This window comes from Rhipicephalus sanguineus, chromosome 5 (assembly GCF_013339695.2).
Source record: "Rhipicephalus sanguineus isolate Rsan-2018 chromosome 5, BIME_Rsan_1.4, whole genome shotgun sequence".
In the NCBI taxonomy this organism is placed as follows: domain Eukaryota; kingdom Metazoa; phylum Arthropoda; class Arachnida; order Ixodida; family Ixodidae; genus Rhipicephalus; species Rhipicephalus sanguineus.
This window is the reverse complement of record NC_051180.1, coordinates 163,158,086-163,169,398: the sequence shown is the minus strand read 5'-3', so window position 1 is coordinate 163,169,398 and position 11,313 is coordinate 163,158,086. Positions and strand designations below refer to the sequence as shown.

Below are 11,313 nucleotides of genomic sequence, written 5' to 3'. Positions count from 1 at the left end.
CAACTCGCCCAATTTGCCGTTTTGATTGGTTGGAGAAGACGGAAAAGAAGAGGCTAGAGAAAGAGGTAGAAGAAGAGGGGTGGAAGGAGGAGGAGGAGGAATAAACGTTTATTCCTCCTCCTCCCGCGTCTACCCTACGTGGGAGGTCTCCTCATTCCAGGAACCCTCTGGCCTTCGCTGCCTCTTTGGCCCTGGCGACGAGACGTCGTTGTTGGTCCAGGCCCTCTGAGGCGAGCTTGGCCTCTCACGTTTCGAGAAGGTCATCGTTTTCTTGAGCGGCGTTACTGGCATTCGGCGAAGACGTTGTGTCTGTCTGTATGCTGCACGGGCACGCGAGCTTCATGTGGGCCAAGGTGTCAGGTACGCCGCAAATTGCGCAGAGGTAGTCTTGCAACGTTGGGTACACTCTGTGCATCAGTATACCGTGTGTGTAAGTGTTGCTCTGCAGTCTTCTGAATATGGCGCTGTCCTCTTTGTTGAGCTTTGAATGTGGTGGGGGGTACTCTCCGCGTTCTAGCCTTTGATGTTGCAGTATTGCAGAGTATGTTATGGGTACCGGCTCAGCCTCCGCGGACGCAGTCCCGGCGTCTGGAGAGTGGGAGGGGATAGCCCAGAAGACGTGATCGCGGGCTGCGGCGTGTGCCGCCTCGTTCCCTTCCAGCCCCTCGTGCCCAGGAACCATGTCACACAGGTGTACGGCATCGGAGTGCTTCGGCGCTTCAATATCTTCAGTGCTTCTACAGACACACGACCTTTGGTGTAGTTTCGTATGGCTGCTTGCGAATCTGTGAAGACGACAGCTGCATCCAAGCACGTGGTGGTTGCTAAGGCAATTGCCGCCTTTTCTGCAGTTTCTGGGTTTCGGTCGTGAATTGTGGCAGATGCGATCTCTACGCCCCGAGAATCTACGACGCTCAAAGCGTAGGCGTTTCTGTCGCGATATTTGGCTGCGTCTCTATATCTGGCGTCCGGATCATGGCTGTGATTGCGCCGTAGAACATTCACTCGGGCCTGTCTTCTTTGCTTGTGATGCGTAGGGTGCATGTTGCGCGGGATTCGTGCAATGCAGAGAGATTCGCGCATGTTTGGTGGCATTCTTTCTTTTCGGTCCATGGCTGTGTCGGCTACAAAAGTTTGGCCGTAGTTCAGCCGTTGAAGCACTGATGTTGCAGTAGACGATAGCTTTAGCCGTTCTAGTTGACTAGCCTTGGGCGCTTCGACTAGTTCCTGCCAGGTGTTATGTACGCCCATCTTGAAAAGTTTCGCAGTGGAAGCCGTGAATGGGAGCCCCAAAGCAAACTCCTTTCGTTGGAACTTTATAATATACACACACACACACACACACACACACACACACACACACACACACACACATATATATATATATATATATATATATATATATATATATATGTAGAGAGAGAGAGAGAGGGGGAGAGAGAGAGGGAGAGAGAGAGCATCACTGACACATTAGTCATAAACCTGAGGCGAACAAGGACGGCGAGCTTCATCTGTTCATTAGTTTGAGGAACCATGATTAGGTTTGGCTTGGCAACCTAGTGGGAGGGCAATCTAGTGGGCGTCGAATGCTTGGCTCATTGAATCGGTAAGCAGTACTGTAAAGCGAAAAGCGCTTGTTAGTTTTCAAGTCTTCTTCCTCGCTGTTTTCATTCACTCTGTTGTACATTGCTGCTAACATGGGTACCTGTTAAGGGAAAGCCAGCAGTAAAAACAACATGCATGCGTCCATGCCTGCACTTCCCTCTTAGTGATCACACTTGCAACGGCGTGAACTGGCGTTGCGGCAACAAAGTCAGTGTGTAATCGGATAATATTTCCAACGAAATTACGTATGCTGATCAGGAAAGCAGCGTACACTAAAGAACGTGTTGAAAGGGTGTCGTTTCGCCTCACAAAGACAGTCCTGATATCGTGCATGCCTCTCGATTGCATTATCGCCGCGCGCCCGGTACTTCCAGGTCACGAATGGCAGGCACATTATGAGCATGAGACAGCATTCTTCATAGGAAAGTGGCGAGCACCGAGAATTCAAGAAAAGAAACGCAAGAAAGCAGCCGGTTGAAAATCTCTCCGTTGTTCCTATGGCAATGGCGCGCGCGGCCGCACTTTGCCACGCTTCCGAGTCTTCTTGCCTACCGTTTTGCCGTCTGTTCCGCGCACACCGGTCCCCGCCGCCGGCCCGCGCCAGTCAGCGAGGGGCCGGGGGGGAATGGGAGGGGGCACTTGGTGAAGCCTTGACAGATTGAGAGAAACACCCGTTCTCATTATTCTTGTCGGTAAAACACCGCCTCCGCCAAACTTTTGGCAGGGGAGGCGGGCCCTTGGGGCATACCCCCTAGCTAAGGGCCTGGGCTCTGGAGTCCTTGGTGGCCCCGGTTGGCCTACCAAACTTCTTCCGAAGTACCACAAACCGTACCGTGCGGTCTAGCAAGCCTCCTACTTCATATATGCCGTCAAGTCGCTTGGCACTTATTGTAATCAAACAATGTCGAGGCATGAGATTGTGCATATGGACCTGCTAAATCTCACTGTCACTCTGCAGCAGTCCGTAATTAGTCATGATGGCACTTTTTCGGAGGGGAAGTAAATGTAATGCAAAAGAACGGCGCTACTTGCAGAAGCAGAGAACGCTGCTCCCGTAGAAAAAAGGCGAAGATTCGACAATACAACCTTTGCGTTGGTTTACTATTCCTGGTTACGTTTCTGCGTCGTCTCTAATAGTGGAGTACTTCTTTAAAACGCTTCATTATATTATAAATGGCTGCCCTCATGCTTGCCTTGGTTTCCTTTTGTATTGCCCTGTTATGGTTGAGGTTAACTAAAATGTGGGTTCCTTTTCTCCGTTAGTAAGTAATGGGTTGCGTGGTAATAAGCACTAAAACATTAGTAGCTTATTTGCTCCATTTCCAGAAGCGAAACCGAAACTACAGCAAATACATTGGGTGCAATGCTCCAGCGATAAAACAAGCAACTAAATCTTCAGCAGCGTTACACTAGTAATAATAATTGCTGGAGTTCTACGTGTCCAAACCATAATTTGTTTATGAGGCGTGTCGTGGAGCAGGGCTGCGGAAATTTCGACCATTTCAGGTTCGTAACGTGCATCTAAAACCAAATAGACGAGCCTCCAGTATTATCGCCTCGTTCGAAAATGCTGGAGCCGCAGTCAAACCTGTGCCCTTTGGGTCAGCAGCCGAGCACCGTACCCGCTATACCACTGCGACAAACATAAGCAATTCTGAAATAGACAACAAAAAGAAAAAAAAACGCATTGGGATTCGAACCCGCACCCCAGCGATTACGCGCTAGCAGCCAGCACGGACGCTCAACCCATTCAGCCACAGCGCGCGGCGGCTTGCGCGTGATACGATAGCTATTATAGAGATACTACGGTAAAACGCTCCTTGCAACGCTCCTTGCAAGTGCCCCACCTTCCAAAGAGCAGGAACGGAATGCAAAAGTGAAATCAAGTGCTTTATGTTTGCAAAAATTCGTTGCAGACTATAATTCGATGTTTCACAGCGTAATTAACGAGGACGACAGTGGAAAACACATACAGCGCTGAACTTACAACTGGCTATATTTTGAAACTTACAGCAATATATGTATGCGCTTTTCACCAGGAAAGAAAAAAGAATAGAGCAAATAAAGCATACAAAAATTCCAGCAAAAATTGTAGAAGCCTAAGAAATTTGAAACGAAAATGAAACGAAATGAAACGAAATTGAAAAAAGTGCAGGAGTGCGGCTTCGAGTGCTCTTTCGAGCAACGAAAGTGAATTTCTCGTGATCGTAAAATATATGTGATATCGATGATGGGTTGTTCTTTCCTGTGACTACAATTTTTTGTACACCAGGCCTGCAATTGTCGCGTGACCTAAATCACGTAACATTGCACGACATCTACTTATGTGACTACAATCACGTAACAACTAGCCAAGTGTGTAGAAATCACGTAAGATCCCGTAATTAGTCTCGAGACTAAAATCCCGTAAAGCCACGTAACTATTGACGTGAAGTGTTTTCTCCAAAAACAACCGGGTTGCGCGGGTCAACCTCAGCGTCTGCAGTGGACTTTAATAAAGATGTACTTTCCCTCTCGCGTGACTAAAATCTCATCACGTAACTACTAGCGACGCGACATTTCCCCTTCAGAACCACGTAACAAGTGCGTAGTGTGGGGAACCGACCGAAACCCGAGAAGAATAGAATATCTAAGCCTAGCCATATCCTATAGTAGTATACTAGCAAAAATTTTGCACCTCTAGCAATGGCTTGGTATTACTAGCAAAACCTTAGAAGAAGTTAGGTAGAACACTAGCTCCGCTTTCGGTTCCAGCCTTGCGCAACTAGTACATGCTGCGCACAGTTTTATTTACAGACGTTTAAAATGGCATCTTATTGCGGTACGTTGAGGTGGGCTGCGAGTGCGTGCGAAAAGCTGCTGAATCAGAGGGTTTTCGTTTTGTAACTGGAAGCACCAGTCCCTGGACTTCCCTAAAGCTTTGATCTACACACGTCATATCACACGAGCCTATCAGATGCAGCGCACAGTGCTTTGTGATGTTAAAGAAGGCATGCTGGTCTTTTTCTGTTCACGTAGGACGATAGATATGACAAGAGATGAATAAAAATCCCAGTTTCACCGCAATGGCGATGCAATGAGTGTGATAGCAACAAATGAAGTCAAGGTGGCAGCTAACTCTTATAGATCCAGTCTCATGTACTACCTCTACAAAATGGTGCTCTAAGAGAACACAGCCACTCCAGGTAGGAAAGATGATTTCGTACAGTCTCTTCGAGTTGAGAGCGCAGCTTGTAGAAGGGTATATGAGCCGTCCGCTGATGCTTGTCGAGATAGCGGTTTTGATTTCATTGAGGTTAGGGCGAAATTATTGCACTGCTGTTTGAAAAACAACAAATAATGTTTCCTATTATTTGCTTGGCTTAATTATCTGTTGGTTTCATCAGTTGTGTCTAACAAAGAAAAGAACTCCTCTGACAATAACCGTTCTTTCGTTAAGATTACGACAGATACTTGCGTTAGCCCTGAAGTAAAAAGCAACTGCAAAAACGTTTAACTTTATCATTTCATTACTATGTGCCTCGCTTTTCTAAGCTTAGTTCGTTTCCTTTACGTCACTGAATTGTACGTACCTGAGAAGATCACAACGAAATCACGAGAACGGTGAAATAAGTTTTCACCACAATAAGCGTACGAAAGTTCGAAAGAATTTGTTCACCATAACTTGATCGGGCTCTCTGTTTCTTAATGATGATGATTAGTGGGTTTTTGTGGCGCAAGGGCCAAGGGTGGCCAAAGAGCGCCATGTCTGATGATGTGGTGTTTCCGTTGACTGGTGAGTTTCGATGGTAAGTGTAATACGGCTGTATGGAGGCCTAAAATCACGTGCTGTGTGGCAGCGTAAAAAATGTGAATATAGCATAAAATTATGACACTGATCAGTGATGTGATCTATGGGTGTGCGATAAATGGACAGTGAGTATGATTTCCACAAGGGAGATATTTTCACTAACACGAATGCCTCCTTGGGGCCTTTGCGCCCAAAGGCCGGGAGGTAGGTGCTTTTTGTTGGTAGTACTACCGCAGCCGCAACCTCAGTCATGAGACCGCGCTACGGGTTACCCGGGAAAATAACGTTGAAATTATTGGTATCTTTGATGAATTGAACGACCGCCTGGTATTTAAGAAGTGGTTCCCTGCCTAAAAACATAGCGGGATGAAGTGGCAACTGTTGCCGGTATATTAACGGAAAGTGCTTGTTTCTTTGAGCGTGCAGTTCCGTGCATTGCACTAGTATGTGAAGGACGGTGAGAGGCTCCCCGCATCTATCACACAAGCTGGATCGCCACCGGACAGAAGGTATGAGTGTGTACTGTGTGTGTGTCCTATTCTAAGTCTGCAGAGTGTTATTTCTGTACGACGTGTTTTAGATGTCGGCGGCCAATTACCAAGATGCCGTTTTATAAGGCGTAGTTTATTTTGTTTTTCCTTATCCCATAAGCGCTGCCAATGGGCTCTGAGCATCCGTTTAAGGAAAGGCTTCAGATCTAGCGCAGGGACAGCGATGTGTGTTTCGGCGGCGTTTTCGTGGGTGGATGCAGCTAGCTGGTCCGCCAACACGTTCCCTTCGATCTCGCGGTGCCCTGGCACCCAGCATACAACAACATACTGCTTGAGAGTGTATATCCTGCATAACAATGAGTACAGTGAAGTAAGGATAGGGTTTCTATGTTTCTATGTTTTTTTTAAGTTTTCAAGGCTTTTACCACACTCAGGGAATCCGTATATTTAACTGCCTTTTGTAATTTTGATTCCTTAATATGTTTAACGGCCGCAAGTAGCGCATAAGCTTCTGCAGTAAAAATGCTTGTATTGGGATGCAGAACGCCGGCATCTGAAAACGATGGTCCAACCGCTGCGTAGGACACACTAGTGTGAGACTTTGATGCATCTGTGAAGAATTCAGGGTAAGCGTACTTGTGCTGTAATTCGAGGAAGTGTACGCGGATGTGTGCAGTAGGTGCGTGCTTCGTAACTTCCACGAAAGATACGTCGCAGTCTATAAGCTGCCACTGCCATGGCGGGAGATGTACAATGAGAGCCACCAAACGGTGTTCAAGAAGGGGCACACCGGTTTCCTCAGCTAGGCCCCTCACACGAAGTGAGTAGGGCTGTCTCATCGAGGGACGCTTGTCGAACACCGCAGCACTGGACAAATCATTGATAGTAGAGTGTAAGGGGTGTTCGTTGTTTGCGTTAACCTTGAGAAAATACACGAAAGATGAATATGTTTTCTGCAAATGGAGTGACCACTCGTTCGATTCCACATAGAGGCTTTCTACAGGGCTTGTCCTGAAAGCACCAGTAGATAGCCGAATACTTAGGTGATGGATGGGGTCCAGCATTTTCAAGGCGCTTGATGAGGCAGATTGGTAGATTGCGGCTCCATAGTCTAGACATGAGCGGATGAGGCTTTTGTAGACGTTCAATAAGCATTTCTTGTCACTACCCCATGCAGTGTGTGACAACACTTTCAAAACGTTCATAGTTTTCATACAGTTATTTATTAGGTACTTTATATGTGGCACAAAGGTTAGCTTCGCGTCCAGGATTACTCTCTGTTACTTAGGACGTTTATAAAAGAATAAAGCAAGAATTACAAATGTAGATCTAAACGATCTGATACGCGTGGAGTGTTTAAACATGCCCTAAAAAGTAATAAAATAAAGAGAAGAAGAAACGGCTGCTCAAGATTACAGTCAAAAACCGAAACCGAAACGAAAGCTCTTTTTTGTTTCGGCGGCGACATCTTGAGGAAAACTGTGGAACAATGTCGCGGGCAGAAAAAAAATCACAGCATATCCACGGAGTGAATTATGATGAGTGGGCGAAGCAGCGGAGGTTCATCGGTAAACCGTGAATCTTCCGTGAATTCTGCCCAGTACATCATCAGCGACGTGAGATCGGGCGCGTTTATACAAAAGGTTCGATGAGAGTTATGACGACTTGCAGCTCACTTTAATTTTACATGTACGCTGTGAATTTTCATTGTTTAATCACGCACAGGAGCAATCGCACACACGCACTACCATAGAGTAACATAGTAAACATAAAGAGTGGTCAATGGCCGCCTTCCGCGGCCCAGGCACGTAGGGTTCATGCCGCCTGATAGGTGGCGCAACCACAAAATGTGAACTAGAAACAATCGATCACCGTGCAGCTATTAAATAACTTATGCGTTAAAAGCAATCTTTTAAAATGCTTAGTTAGTGGAATAGTTCTTCGTACTTTAAAACGGCGGTTGCCATGACTACGGCGCATCCGCACGCATCATTGTTAGGCCTGACCATACCTGGATCACCTGCACCACCGCGACGCCATTCTTCTCACTCTCCAGCTTCAGCGGTGCCCACGTTTACGCATTTGTGAAGAAAAGGTAAGCAAAACGAATCGTTGATATTGCATTATGCTTATACAGCTTCTCCCTAGGCCACAGATACGGGATGAAAAGCGTATTTTCAAACGCAGTGCTATGCAGTTGAGGCCGTTGAGCACAAGCGTTTCAGAGCGTATGACCGCGTCCCTGTCATACACCGAGCAATCCAAACAATCGACATCTTTCCAACCAAGAAATCGGGTTTTATTGTGCAATAACACGTAAAGCATGCCAAAAACAAGTTTTTCGGTTAGAAATGCTCGTTATAACCGCCACCTGCTAACGACAAATAAACATGCTACAATAACTTGGACGCGTCTCCGATGAAGCCATGCCAAATTACAAGCGCTAACATGGTATTGTACTAGAAATTAGCCCGCGCTTTTTAGTAGAGGAGATAAGCTCGCCTTCAAATCGTCAATGCTGCCCAACGTTCTCTCATGAGCCTTTTGTGCACACTGGCTGCGCATACTTACCCAGGCGTGTGTGTAAACAAGCAGGGGAACATGAATGGCATTCCACCTACTGAAAACAATGTCACCCTTGGCTAGCGCGCTTGCGTTCTCCATCGTGAAATCCACCGGGATTCGACACGGCATTCTATCTCTAAATCACAACGTAATCTTTTGTGAAATTGGTGAAGTGTTCTTTCATATATACTGAACATAACCATCGCTTTCGGAACTGCAACTCACTGAAAATTCTTAGTTCACGACGGCTACATGCAACGGTTCCGTGCAGGGGCATCAGGCCAGGGAATAAAATGGACTCACAGAAATGTTATCAGACAAATTATTACATTCCCAACAGTTTGCCGATCATGGTGAGTACCCAATTGCTTCGTACGCCTACAATAATCCCAAGGAAAACCGAATAGTCCTACGATTATCTTCACACGCATAACCTCATACACCATGGTGTCCACAAAGCTTACAAGCGGGATCAAAGCTAGTTGAACGTCATAATAAAGAACACTCAATCAGACCACCAGCAAAACCTGATTGAATGCAAGATAAATGCAGAATGGAAGCCGCCACCAGAATAAACGAGCAGTTTTGAGATACTGTACTAATAAGAGTAGAGCTAACAATGCCGTGATAACCCCCCCCCCACCCTTCCCCAACTTACACAAAGCTAAACTGCATCCTTCAAATTTTCCTGGATCTTGCGTAGACGCAAGTAACGGTCACGCCTTCCGGAGAGCAAATATTAGACAAACACAGCGCCAGGTCTAATTTTTCACACGACATGCATTATATATTGCTGGGGAGAACGGGGCATTAGTAAACGTAGAAAATTTCAATCACTAAAATATAGGTAAAGCACGCTGCTAGCACAGGAGCGGTGAAATACGATGTACCCCGAACATTTTCCCGCCATAACGGCCGCGTAAATAGGAGCAAAAAGAGAAAGAAAACACGCACCGTGATCAAAAAGTCGATCGAATTTCGCCACCCCTCCCCCTTTGTTTTTTTCACCAAGACGCAAGTCTGAATCAGCCGCTGTGGGTGAGTTCAAGTTGCAATACTCACAAGTTGGCTTCCGCGCTTGAATAATCAACGGCGCAACACACGCATTGAAATCACAGAAGACATCTAATATCCCGAGTTCCGCGCCCGTCTTCTTTGATTCACTCCACAGAGAGCCGATATCAATTCAAAGCACGGCCCATAATTCTCTTTAAAATAACCACTGCAGGCACCTCCATGTGCGGCCAAAACAAACGAAGGCAGGAACCGAACGTTCAACATGAACGACGCTGCAGCTGCTTGCATACACTTGCAAATACACCTTGCACACAGGAAAAGTGGACGCGGGCATTGCAACAATTCACAGCGCATTTCACACTGTTCTCTCTTGGAAGCAGCACAGAGAAGCGGGCGGTACGTTTCTCAGAAGTAGCCACCGTGTTAGTCGTTTTCTTTTCGCCGGCCCGCGACCACACGAGACACAAAAGACAATGCCGCGCACCACGCTTACTAACAGCTAACACAACCACTCAACAGGGCCGGGCTTGCCGCCACTCGGCTGACTTCAAACCCAGCAGTTCCCAACGGTCACGACGTATGTTATCATTGGCCGCAGGAGCGTGCGACTTCGTGGCGTGACACGTAACAGCCAATAGAGTGGCATCGTGACCTCCTCCTCTTATTTTCTTCTGTGTGCTGCGTAGGCAAACAAATAGACTGAGGGGAGAGGGGCTTCTAAAACCTCTAAATATTTGAAAGTGGCGATACTCTCCTCTTATCCTGGGGAATACAAACCGAGTCCGTGCTCATTGCTCGCTCTCTCCTCGAGTCTATTTCCGCATTGGCTGCGTGCGCTGCGCACGGCAGGCTTTTTTTTTTTTTTTTTGGCTTCCGCGGACGGGTGACAGCGTTCTATGATAGCCCGCAATTTTTTTAGTTCTTTTGGGTCATATGTGCGTCCTAGTGGTGTTGAAAAATTAGAAAAATAGTGAGAAGAGCACCCAGAATGCTGAACGTAATGTTTCTAAGCAGATTGGTTCCGTCTAAAAGCCGTACGAAAGGAGCATATTTATGTAAATTAACTGAGTCACACGTACCATCAAAATGCCGCAGGCTCACCTCCACTGAAGCTGGCCGTGGCATCGTGATACAACTCCACTGGGCTCCACCGTTGAATGGGAACAAGTGACGTCAACTTTCTCCGAACGTGCATCATGAAACCCCTACCGAGAAACATGCACGCCGAATTTCACGTCAACCGCCGGAAACTTCGAGTCAAGAACCTACAGCGCAGCTATGACCAAGCAGCAGGAGTCTATTATTTGGACGACGACGCCTACACCGTTAAACATTACTCTGCCCTAGCTGTCGTGGAAAATCAAGGCGGCATTGTTTTTTAAGAATAATGCTCATATTGTTTTTGTTGTTGGTGTTGATTTCTTTCCTGCTTGTTTGATTGTCTCCGTTGATTGTTACGTCAAGAGTCTATTCATTATAATAAATTTTGCAAAATCGTCATTTATGTTTACTCATATGTTGAAATTTTCGTGTTCACAATGAATCCTACGTCGCACAGTTGATCTGCACAATCGTTGCTTCTGTTTTCCGTCACCTGGTTCAGTTAAATGCTAGCGGATACTGCGCACTTTTTTACAGCATGCACAATTCGAGAGTGCTGTATTATTTTGTACACAGCAGTGGTATTTTTCAATAAACTCATCATAATTCAGTTTCAATGAATATGTACCGTTATGTATGAATTCCTGAAAGTCCCTATAGCATTAGTTCGAAAACATCTGTTTAGCTGATCCGAACTATTTTTATGTACTATCTGAATAAACACGGCGCTTACATAAAATGTGC

The 11,313-nt window shown here is 46.3% G+C and overlaps 1 long non-coding RNA gene across 1 annotated transcript; it reads left to right on the top strand.

Annotated features, from left to right (window-relative positions):
- Positions 1-7,921: 7,921 nt before the first annotated feature.
- LOC125758468 (uncharacterized) lies at positions 7,922-10,799 on the top strand. Its single transcript, XR_007416105.1, has 2 exons — positions 7,922-7,981; positions 10,564-10,799. It is a non-coding gene; the product is annotated as an uncharacterized LOC125758468 (long non-coding RNA).
- Positions 10,800-11,313: the final 514 nt, after the last annotated feature.